An 11,180-nucleotide genomic window follows, 5' to 3' on the forward strand; every position below is an offset into this window, starting at 1 on the left:
AAGCCCAAGACCCGAGGCAACCACACACACAAGACACTAGAGGCCAACTGAGCAGTCACGGCGGGAGCCATACCAAATTGGCAACCACAGCAACATCCTAGTTAGTCATTAGTCTTAAACCGGTGGACTGTGAAACCCCCTGCCACAATGAATAAACACCAAAAAAAAGACACCAGAAATACAAAAAATCAAGAAAGTACACCACCAAAAGTTAATAAATCTCATACTCTAGATCCTATAGAACAAGAAGCCCTTGAAATAACTGACAAGGAATTTCGAGTGATAATTCTAAGGAAACTGAATGAGATACAAGAAAACTCAGCTAGACATCATGATGAAATGAGGAAAAGTATACAGGATCTGAAAGAGGAAATATACAAGGAAATCAATGTCCTGAAAAAAAATGTAGCAGAACTTGCTGAACTGAAGAAGTTATTCAGCGAAATAAAAAACACAACGGAGAGTTTAACCAGCAGGCTTGTCGAAGTTGAAGAGAGAACCTCTGAACTTGAAGATGGGCTGTTTGAAATAACACAAGCAGACAAAAAGAAAGAAAAAAGAATCAAGGACATGGAAGAAAATCTGAGAGAGATATCAGACAACCTCAAGCGCTCAAATATCCGAGTCATGGGTATTCCAGAAGGGGAGGAAAATGGAGATTCCATTGAAAACATATTCAACAAAATAGTGGCAGAAAACTTCCCAGGTATAGGAAAAATCACAGATCTTCAGATCCAGGAAGCTCAACGATCTCCAAACGTATTCAACCCAAAAAGGCCTTCTCCAAGACATGTCATAGTCAAATTGGCAAAACTCAGAGACAAAGAGAGAATCTTAAAAGCTGCAAGAGAGAAGCATCAAATCACCTATAAGGGAGCCCCAATCAGGTTAACATCAGACTTTTCATCACAAACCCTAAAAGCTAGAAAGGAATGGGATGATATTTTCAAAATACTAAAAGACAAAGATTGCCAGCCAAGAATACTCTACCCTGCAAGGCTATCCTTCCGAAATGAGGGGCAAATAGTATATTTCTCAGACAAACAAAAACTGCGGGAGTCCACTACCACAAGACCACCCTTACAAGAAATCCTCAAGGGAGTACTGGGTTTGGTTCCTGAAAAATAACTACCACTGCCATAAAAACCTAAGAAAAATCTAAACCCACTAGTACAATAAAAATGGCATTCATGAAGAGAAAACAAGCTAACAAAAACACTATCTACAACCTAAGGAACCAACAAACAAAGAAACCAAACAGTAAATCAGAAAGCAAGGAACAAAAGACACCTAAGACAACCAAACAACCAATAAAATGCTAGGAATAAATCAACACCTTTCAATAACAACTCTTAATGTTAAAGGCTTAAATTCCCCAATTAAAAGACACAGACTGGCTGACTGGATCAAAAAGCAGGACCCAACTATATGCTGCCTACAAGAGACCCACCTCACCCATAAAGATTCACACAGACTAAGAGTGAAAGGATGGAAAAAGATTTACCATGCAAACAGAAAAGAAAAACGAGCTGGAGTGGCTATTCTTATATCTGACAAAATAGACTTTAAACTAAAAACCATAAAAAGAGACAATGAGGGACACTACTTAATGATAAAAGGACTGATCCATCAAGAAGACATAACAATCATAAATATGTACGCACCCAATGTTGGAGCAGCCAGATTTATAAAACAAACTCTATTAGACCTAAAGAAGGATATAGACACTAATACCATAATAGCAGGGGACCTGAACACTCCACTGTCAATATTAGACAGATCATCTAGGCAAAGAATCAGTAGAGAAACACAAGATCTAAACAAGACTCTAGACCAATTGGAATTGGCAGATATCTATAGAACATTCCACCCAACAACCTCAGAATATTCATTCTTCTCATCAGCACATGGATCATTCTCCAGGATAGATCACATATTAGGTCACAAATCAAGTCTCAATAAATTCAAAAAAATTGGAATTATCCCATGTATCTTCTCAGACCACAATGGATTAAAACTAGAAATTAATAACAAACAAAACTCTGGAAACTATACAAACACATGGAAATTAAACAGCATTCTACTTAATGACATATGGGTCCAAGAAGAAATCAAGCAGGAAATCAAAAAGTTTATTGAAACTAATGAAAACAATGATACATCATACCAAAACCTGTGGGATACTGCAAAAGCAGTATTGAGGGGAAAATTTATTGCATTAAATGCTCACTTCAGAAGAATGGAAAGATGGCAAGTGAACAACCTAACACTTCACCTTAAAGAACTAGAAAAACAAGAACAATCCAATCCTAAAGTTAGCAGACGGAAAGAAATCATTAAGATCAGAGCAGAACTGAATGAAATTGAAAACCAAAAAACAATTCAAAAGATCAACGAATCAAAAAGTTGGTTTTTTGAAAAGATAAATAAAATTGACAAACCATTAGCATGGCTAACAAAAAAAAGAAGAGAGAAGACTCAAATAACAAAAATTAGAAATGAAAAAGGCGATATTACAACTGATTCATCTGAAATACAAGGAATCATTCGAGACTACTATAAACAACTATACGCCAACAAATTTGAAAATCTGGAGGAAATGGATAAATTTCTGGACACACACAAGCTCCCAAAACTGAACCGTGAAGACGTAGAAAATTTGAACAGACCAATAACAATAAAGGAGATTGAAGCTGTTATCAGAAGGCTCCCAACAAAGAAAAGCCCAGGACCAGATGGATTCACGGCAGAATTTTACCAAACATTCAAAGAGGAATTGACACCGATTCTTTACAAACTATTCCAAAAGATTGAAACGGACGCAAATCTCCCAAACTCATTCTATGAAGCAAACATCATCCTGATACCAAAACCAGGTAAAGATATAACCAAAAAAGAAAACTACAGGCCGATATCCTTGATGAATATAGATGCAAAAATCCTCACTAAAATACTAGCAAACAGAATACAGCAACACATACGAAAAATTATTCATCACGATCAAGTGGGATTCATCCCAGGGATGCAAGGTTGGTTCAACATACGCAAATCAATAAATGTGATACACCATATTAATAAACTCAAACACAAGGACCATATGATCATCTCTATAGATGCTGAAAAAGCATTTGATAAAGTTCAGCACTCATTCATGACAAAGACCCTCTATAAGTTAGGTATAGAGGGAAAATATCTCAACATAATTAAAGCCATATATGCCAAACCCACTGCCAATATCATCCTGAATGGCGAAAAGCTGAAAGCTTTTCCTTTAAGAACAGGCACTAGACAAGGATGCCCACTCTCACCACTCCTATTCAACATAGTGTTGGAAGTACTAGCCAGAGCAATCAGAGAAGAGAAGGAAATAAAGGGCATCCAGATTGGAAAAGATGAAGTCAAACTGTCCCTGTTTGCAGATGACATGATCCTATATATCGAACAGCCTAAAACCTCTACAAAAAAACTGTTGGAATTGATAAATGATTTCAGCACAGTAGCAGGATACAAAATCAACACACAAAAATCAGTAGCATTTCTTTTCTCCAATAGTGAACATGCAGAAGGAGAAATCAAGAAAACCTGCCCATTTACAATAGCCACCAAAAAAATAAAATACTTAGGAATTGAGTTAACCAAGGAGGTGAAAAATCTCTATAATGAGAACTACAAACCACTGCTGAGAGAAATTAGAGAGGATACAAGAAGATGGAAAGATATTCCATGCTCTTGGATTGGAAGAATCAACATAGTGAAAATGTCCATACTACCCAAAGTGATATACAAATTCAATGCAATCCCCATCAAAATTCCAAAGACAGTTTTCTCAGAAATGGAAAAAACTATTCAGACATTTATATGGAACAATAAAAGACCACGGATAGCCAAAGCAATGCTCAGCAAAAAAAATAAAGCTGGAGGCATAACACTACCTGACTTTAAGCTATACTACAAAGCTATAATAACCAAAACAGTATGGTACTGGCATAAAAACAGACACACTGACCAATGGAATAGAATAGAGAATCCAGAAATCAACCCACACACTTACTGCCATCTGATCTTTGACAAAGGCACCAAGCCTATTCACTGGGGAAGGGACTGCCTCTTCAGCAAGTGGTGCTGGGATAACTGGATATCGATATGCAGGAGAATGAAACTAGATCCATACCTCTCACCGTATACTAAAATCAACTCAAAATGGATTAAGGATTTAAATATACACCCTGAGACAATAAAACTTCTTAAAGAAAACATAGGAGAAACACTTCAGGAAATAGGACTGGGCACAGACTTCATGAATACGACCCCAAAAGCACGGGCAACCAAAGGAAAAATAAACAAATGGGATTATATCAAACTAAAAAGCTTCTGCACAGCAAAAGAAACAATTAAAAGAGTTAAAAGACAACCAACAGAGTGGGAGAAAATATTTGCAAAATATACATCTGACAAAGGATTAATATCCAGAATATATAAGGAACTCAAACAACTTTACAAGAAGAAAACAAGCAACCCAATTAAAAAATGGGCAAAAGAGCTAAGTAGGCATTTCTCTAAGGAAGATATCCAAATGGCCAACAGACATATGAAAAAATGCTCAACATCACTCAGCATCCGGGAAATGCAAATCAAAACCACATTGAGATACCATCTAACCCCAGTTAGGATGGCTAAAATCCAAAAGACTATGAACGATAAATGCTGGCGAGGCTGCGGAGAAAAAGGAACTCTCATACATTGTTGGTGGGACTGCAAAATGGTGCAGCCTCTATGGAAAATGGTATGGAGGTTCCTTAAACAATTGCAAATAGATCTACCATACGACCCAGCCATCCCACTGTTGGGAATATACCCAGAGGAATGGAAATCATCAAGTCGAAGGTATACCTGTTCCCCAATGTTCATCGCAGCACTCTTTACAATAGCCAAGAGTTGGAACCAGCCCAAATGCCCATCATCAGATGAGTGGATACGGAAAATGTGGTACATCTACACAATGGAATACTACTCAGCTATAAAAACGAATGAAATACTGCCATTTGCAACAACATGGATGGACCTCGAGAGAATTATATTAAGTGAAACAAGTCAGGCACAGAAAGAGAAATACCACATGTTCTCACTTATTGGAGGGAGCTAAAAATTAATATATAAATTCACACACACATACACATATACACACACAAACCGGGGGGGGGGGGGAAGAAGATATAACAACCACAATTATTTGAAGTTGATACAACAAACAAACAGAAAGGACATGGTTGGGGGGGAGGGGGGGAGGAGAAGGGAGGGAGGTTTTGGTGATGGGGAGCATTAATCAGCTACAATGTATATCGACAAAATAAAATTTAAAAAAAAAATAAATAAAAAAAAAAAAAAAAAAAAAAAGGCAGGCTCCAAAAGGCCCCTCATTTCTATCATGATCATCATCACCATCATCTAGTTAATAAAAGTGTCTAATACACCAAATACTTCATATGTGCTAAGTGCTGTCCACGGCAATCCAGTGGGTTGGTAATTATATTATCCCCATTTCAAGGAGGAGAAACCAAGTCATAGGAACGTTAACTAGATCAAGGTCACACAAATTGTAAGCAAGAGAGCTGGGCTTTGAACCAAAGGAACCTAGCTCTGAGTCCATGCTTTGAGCCGCTATGCTATCCTGCCTGACGTTACTGCCCAACTAGCAATTACTGAGCATCTTCTATGTCCCAGGCCCTGTTTTAAATCCTTTACATTTGTTCTCTCACTTAATTCCAAATGGGAATGAGGAGTATGGATGGAACTCAGCTCTAGGATACCATGATGGGTATAATTCCTTCTAATTGTACCTGATTTGGTCTGGATTTGCTGACACATATGGGGGCAAGTGACCATGTCACAGTGTGAGCACTAAAAGTCAGAAAAGCCAAGTGAGCCCTATACTTAGGCTACACATGCCACCAAAGAGAGGCTGTAGCTTTGGGGTTCCTCAAGGCAGCCATGCTGCCCAAGTGCTGCAATGACCCATGGCCTGACATCAAGAGCTCAATTAGATCTAGATAGTGTGGTTGTGACATTGTTTAAGGAATTAAACAATGCTGCATGCATTTTAATGAGCAAGATATGTGCTTATACTGGTAGAAAAAGACTTGCCTCTTTGGAATCCCCTCATGCATCGTTTCCATGGATCAGATGAATAGGTATTGCCCATAAACAAAGATATTGGTTTGCTCTTCGTTCCCAAAGATGAGAGATCTGTTGTCGAAGAGACTAACCCCATCCTCAGTCTAGAGTTAGGAACACCTCTGGACATGTGAGCTGACCCCGGCCGTGAACACTAATTCCTCCAGATGTGGACAACACTTTGCTTACTGAGATCATTGTCAAGAACACAGTGATCAAGGAGGAGGTCTGTGAGAAGGGCTACAAGGTGGTGAGGAATTGACTCCAGAAGCCTCTGAGCCATCCCTGGGGCAAGCATGGTGGTCTCTTAGATGGAACAACAGTGGCAGTGCTGTAACCTACAGAATCAGTTCAAACAGAACCTTGTGGCTGCTCAGGTCAGAAGAAAAGGTGGGCTTATCTTTGTCCCAGGTTCTCCCACGTGCAAACATCCACATTTCAATGAAGCCAACAGACTTGATTTAATAACTAAAACATGTTTATAGTTGCCTTCCTTCTTTAAATGATCCCTAGACAGACTGCAGAGTGAAGCCAGTGCCGGAGATCATGCATTCATAGTGACAGTGGGCTGATGGGCCATCTGAATTTCTGCAGTGGTTTTCAGCAGCCTGAGTGAGTTCTGGGTTAGGAAGGTGGTGGCAGAGGAATAAGGGGATGGATGGGAGGTGTAGGTGGCAAGCAAGGAGTTGAAATGAGAGACTGTGGGTCTAGGCTGGTTAGCAAAAAATGTGAAGTTAAGAAGTTCACAGATTGGGAAAAAGAGAAGGACAAGACCCTGAAGGCCTCGATGGCACTGAAGCGTGGGAGCGTTGGGGAGGGTAAGAGATTATTGCTGGAGAATTTAGCATTCGTGACATGGGCACTTCCAGGAGATGCCAAGAAGTGCCAGGTGTGGCTCAGGTTGAGGTGCAGAGACGTCAAAGTTGCAGAGTCAAAGAACTGGGGGAACTCTTTGCTGGACAGGTCATCTTCATAGACACTGAAATTACCCCAGCTGTGCAGGAGTGTCCAGGAGGTCTTGGACATCAGTGATGAGGTTGGAGCGAGGTGTAGTCAGATGGTGTGGGCTTCTTTTTCACTTGGGGCTGGAAGAGCCAATGAAGAAACAGCTCAGGATAACGTGGAGATGAGAAAGAGCCAGAGGATAGAGGACCCAAGCCATCTGCATTTTGTAAGGTGGCCAAGAATGGCAGAGCTGTCTGCTGGTATGAGCCACCTTCAAGTTTCCAGCTCAGGCTAATCCGTTTGCAAGAGCTCATGAAACCCTGGCTGCCTCTGGGGTTTGCTCAAGGTCTCACATAGTTCATAGGTCTTGACAAACAGTTAATTCCAAAAGCAAATGGTGGGCGGGGAGTTGGGGGTGGGCAGCCCCCATGGTGGACCCAGCTCTTGTCTGGGTGACACATAAACCCACAGCCTTAGAGGAGAAAACCTTTGCTGCTTGTCTCCTTCTGTGGGACCATTTACCTCCCCTCATGGGTATGCGTTTATGCTTCTGTGGAATTCGGGAATGAAGAAAGCCACACTAGCCTCAGAGCCCAGAGGACACTCCCTCCCTGGTGGTCATTTCCACAGCCGATTCCTTCTTTACTAGTTCAGTGTGTCACGTTGCTTTCAGGAGTAGCAGCTGCGTCCAAAATTGTTGCACCGTGTTACAGATGCTTCCCGAGTGGGGAGGGTCTTCCTTTTGGGATGGCGTGGCCAACTGTACACCATCTTCCATTTTTCCTTTCTAACACTTGTGGGGGAACAATCATATTAGATATTGACCAAGGATTCTCCCCACATTTCATTGCTTTTCCTGTCTGTCAAGTCAGTGGTTTTTAGTGCTTCAGAGGAGGAATGAGACAGCAGAAAAGCAGGCGAATGTTTGCTATTCAGGGAGAAGGGTTTGGAAATAGCTGAGTGATTGGATCCGGTGTGACTTTGCTGTGGGGATGAGCAGATCTCAGCAAGGACTCTGCTTGGATGATAGATGATGGCCAAGTTGGTGAAGAACAGGGTGGTTCAGAGGACTCCAGCATGGGTGGCGGACAGTGATAAAGGACCAGTCCACCCTCTGGCTCTTGGCCTCTCTGCCCCCAGAATGTAGGTGCCTCATCTACACAAGGATCAAGCAGGGGGCTCCTGAAGTGCTGAGATTGTGATTCCACCACCCAAATGAAACGGGGCTTCAGATGTCAACAAAGATCAGCCAGAGAACCACCCACAAAGCTCAATTTCTTACACCCCTAATTTGTGGACTAAAATTCTTATTTCTGGGGGAATTCTCACTTCTGTCAGGAATTTTAATCAATCATGTTTTTAGATTAAATTGCATGTCTGCATGCCACACTGATTGCAAATGTTAGAAATGAAGCCACATTACCTCCACGCAATGCCGTGGCCCTGAGAGAGTTGGTGAGCAGATGGGATGTGGCTTTTAGAAGTCTCTGCTGATTTTAAAAGCGATGCTACCTGTGATTAAGAATGAAGGAGAGGAAGTGGAGCTGAGCCGGAGATGGAAGGAAAGGAGCAGGAGGGTGGCTTGCTCAAGGAGATTTTTCTTAAATGTGGCATTTCTGAGAAAACCAGATTTTTTCCTGGAATGGGTGGGTCAAACCAAACTAGCTTGCTTCTTGGTCCACCCTGAGTGTCAGCCCTTGGGAAGGTTGGGGAAGAACGATTTGTTAGGATTCTTTTAGGCACCGAGATCTCAAAGGTGCCCCTGGTGGTCAGGGTCCCCGGCCTCAGAAGTGTGGCCCTCATTAGCAATCTCTCGTGCCCCAAGCATGGATTGGAATAGTTTAGACATAAATGCCACGTTCCTGATTGACTTGTTTCCATCGAGTCCATACCTATTAGGGATCTGTTGGTAATTATCCGGCTCCACTTTAGCCCCTCGGGGCCTGTATTCCGCGGCAGTAATGAGTCTGAACAGCCTCTCTGGCATAATAAACAGCACTGGCACGCGCAGGAGGGCACTGGCTTCCTATCTCAGTAGGGCAACTCGGGCTTCAAGGACGATCAAGAGACTCACGATCACAGGTGAGCTTTAATTGCTTTTGTAAAACTGCCAATGAGGAGCAGGCACGGAGGTCCCCTCGAGTCTCAGCTGAGAAGTGAGCTCTTTATTCATCTTGCTTGTGTAGGAAGTAGCAGGAGTAACAGCCAGGACGGCTGTCTGGTCATGTGTGAAGGACCTTAGGAGCATTGTTTTATTTAAAACTTAACGGCTGCCTTATGAGATAGCAACTGCTATTGTCCCCATTTTACAAATGAAGAAAGTGAGGCTCAGAGGACATGATGTGATTTGTCTGGGTGGTAAAGGATGGATCTGGTTGTAAATGGGGGGAAGCTGGGGAGAAGGAAGGGGCCCTGGACGGGAGGGTAGGGGGAACTTTTCTCGCCCCCTTGTCTTCAAGGTTGATGGGAGGGGTGGCTAATTAAAGGAGATGGAGGTGTTTTCTCAAAATCTTTGTCACAATTCCTTTTTGTCCCTCATAAGGAAAGAAAAAAGACATTGATAAAATCTTCTAAAATCTGTCAGAAAAACATCTCCATTTTCATATAAGTTACTCTCAGGCCCCCAAAATCACAACCCCCAAAGTAGCAAGAGGTTCTAATAACCATACGTAGAATGTCTAGGAAAGAGAGTGGCTTTTAAGACAAAATAGAAAATAGAATTTTCTTAAAAGGAAAGGAAAAAAGCAATTATATGCACAAACGATTGGAAAGATGTATATAATCAACTGACTGGTAGAATATGGAATGATTATTCCTTTGTTTTTGTTTGCTACAATGAATCTATTTTTAATTGAAAGTAATCCCTAAAAATCGTTATTTTTATAAACAACCATAAAAACTCTCCCCTACAAATGCAGTGCTTTGTAGAAATAAACCATTTCAAGGAAAGCAAAAATGAAATGCAACATCTTTGATTTTATGATATAAACTAAAGAAGGACTCAGGAAAAATAATCCTCTTGAGTACTTTAGCCATTAAACAACTTAAAAGTGGAAATAAATAAAATGAGCACTGTCTTCAAGCATTAGAAAGAGAAGAACAACAAAATCAACCCAGGAAAGTAGGAGGGAGAACTTAAAAAAGAAAAATCATAAATCAAACTAGAAAACCTAAGACCAATACAAATTGACAGCTACATCCAAGACCTGGTTCTTTAAACAGACACATGAAATAGACAAACCTCTGAGAAATCTAATAAGTAAAATGCAGAGTGGAAAAGGAATCAGAACTATGAAATCAGAAGCTATTTTAAAAGAATTATCAAAGAATATACTACACTACAGTGCAGATTAAAAATCTGGATATGAGGGATTTTTTTCAAGGAAAATACAAATGAATAAAACTGACTAAAGAAAGGAGTAGAAAATGTAAACAGACCAGTCGCCCTGAATGAAATAGTAAAAGCTGTAAACAAACAAAACCCCACTTCCTCAAAACATTTTGTGCTCAGACAATTTATGAATGAGTTCTTTTAAATACACAGAGGACAAATCCTTTCCAGACTACTCGAATAGTTAGAGCAAATAAAAAGAAGCAAATTTCCTCAAACTGTTTTAAGAAGCTAGTGTAACTCCTAGCAAAATCTGACAAAAACATCACAAAAAGGAATATTACCAACAAAACTTCCTCATGAACACTGATGTAAAAAATCATAAATAAAATATCGTCAAATTAATTCTAATTGAATTCATTCTAACACTATACTGAGAGGACAGTGAAGCATGACCCGGTCAAGCTTAGTCTTGCAATGCAAGGATGGCTTAATACTAGGAAAGTTATTAACATATCTGGTCACATGGGTAAGTCCAAAGAGGGAAGCCAAATCATCAACACTGTAGATTTTGTAAAAAGCATTTGGTAATAATTAACATTCATTTTCTTCATTAATTCTAAGTAAAATTGGATTAAAGGTGTAGTTCCTCAATATGATGAAGAATTTTTCTCTTAAAACAATATCCACATTATCATAAAAACACACATTCAAGGGTGAAAAGAGATGCCTA

This window comes from Cynocephalus volans, chromosome 6 (genome assembly GCF_027409185.1).
Source record: "Cynocephalus volans isolate mCynVol1 chromosome 6, mCynVol1.pri, whole genome shotgun sequence".
In the NCBI taxonomy this organism is placed as follows: Eukaryota; Metazoa; Chordata; class Mammalia; order Dermoptera; family Cynocephalidae; genus Cynocephalus; species Cynocephalus volans.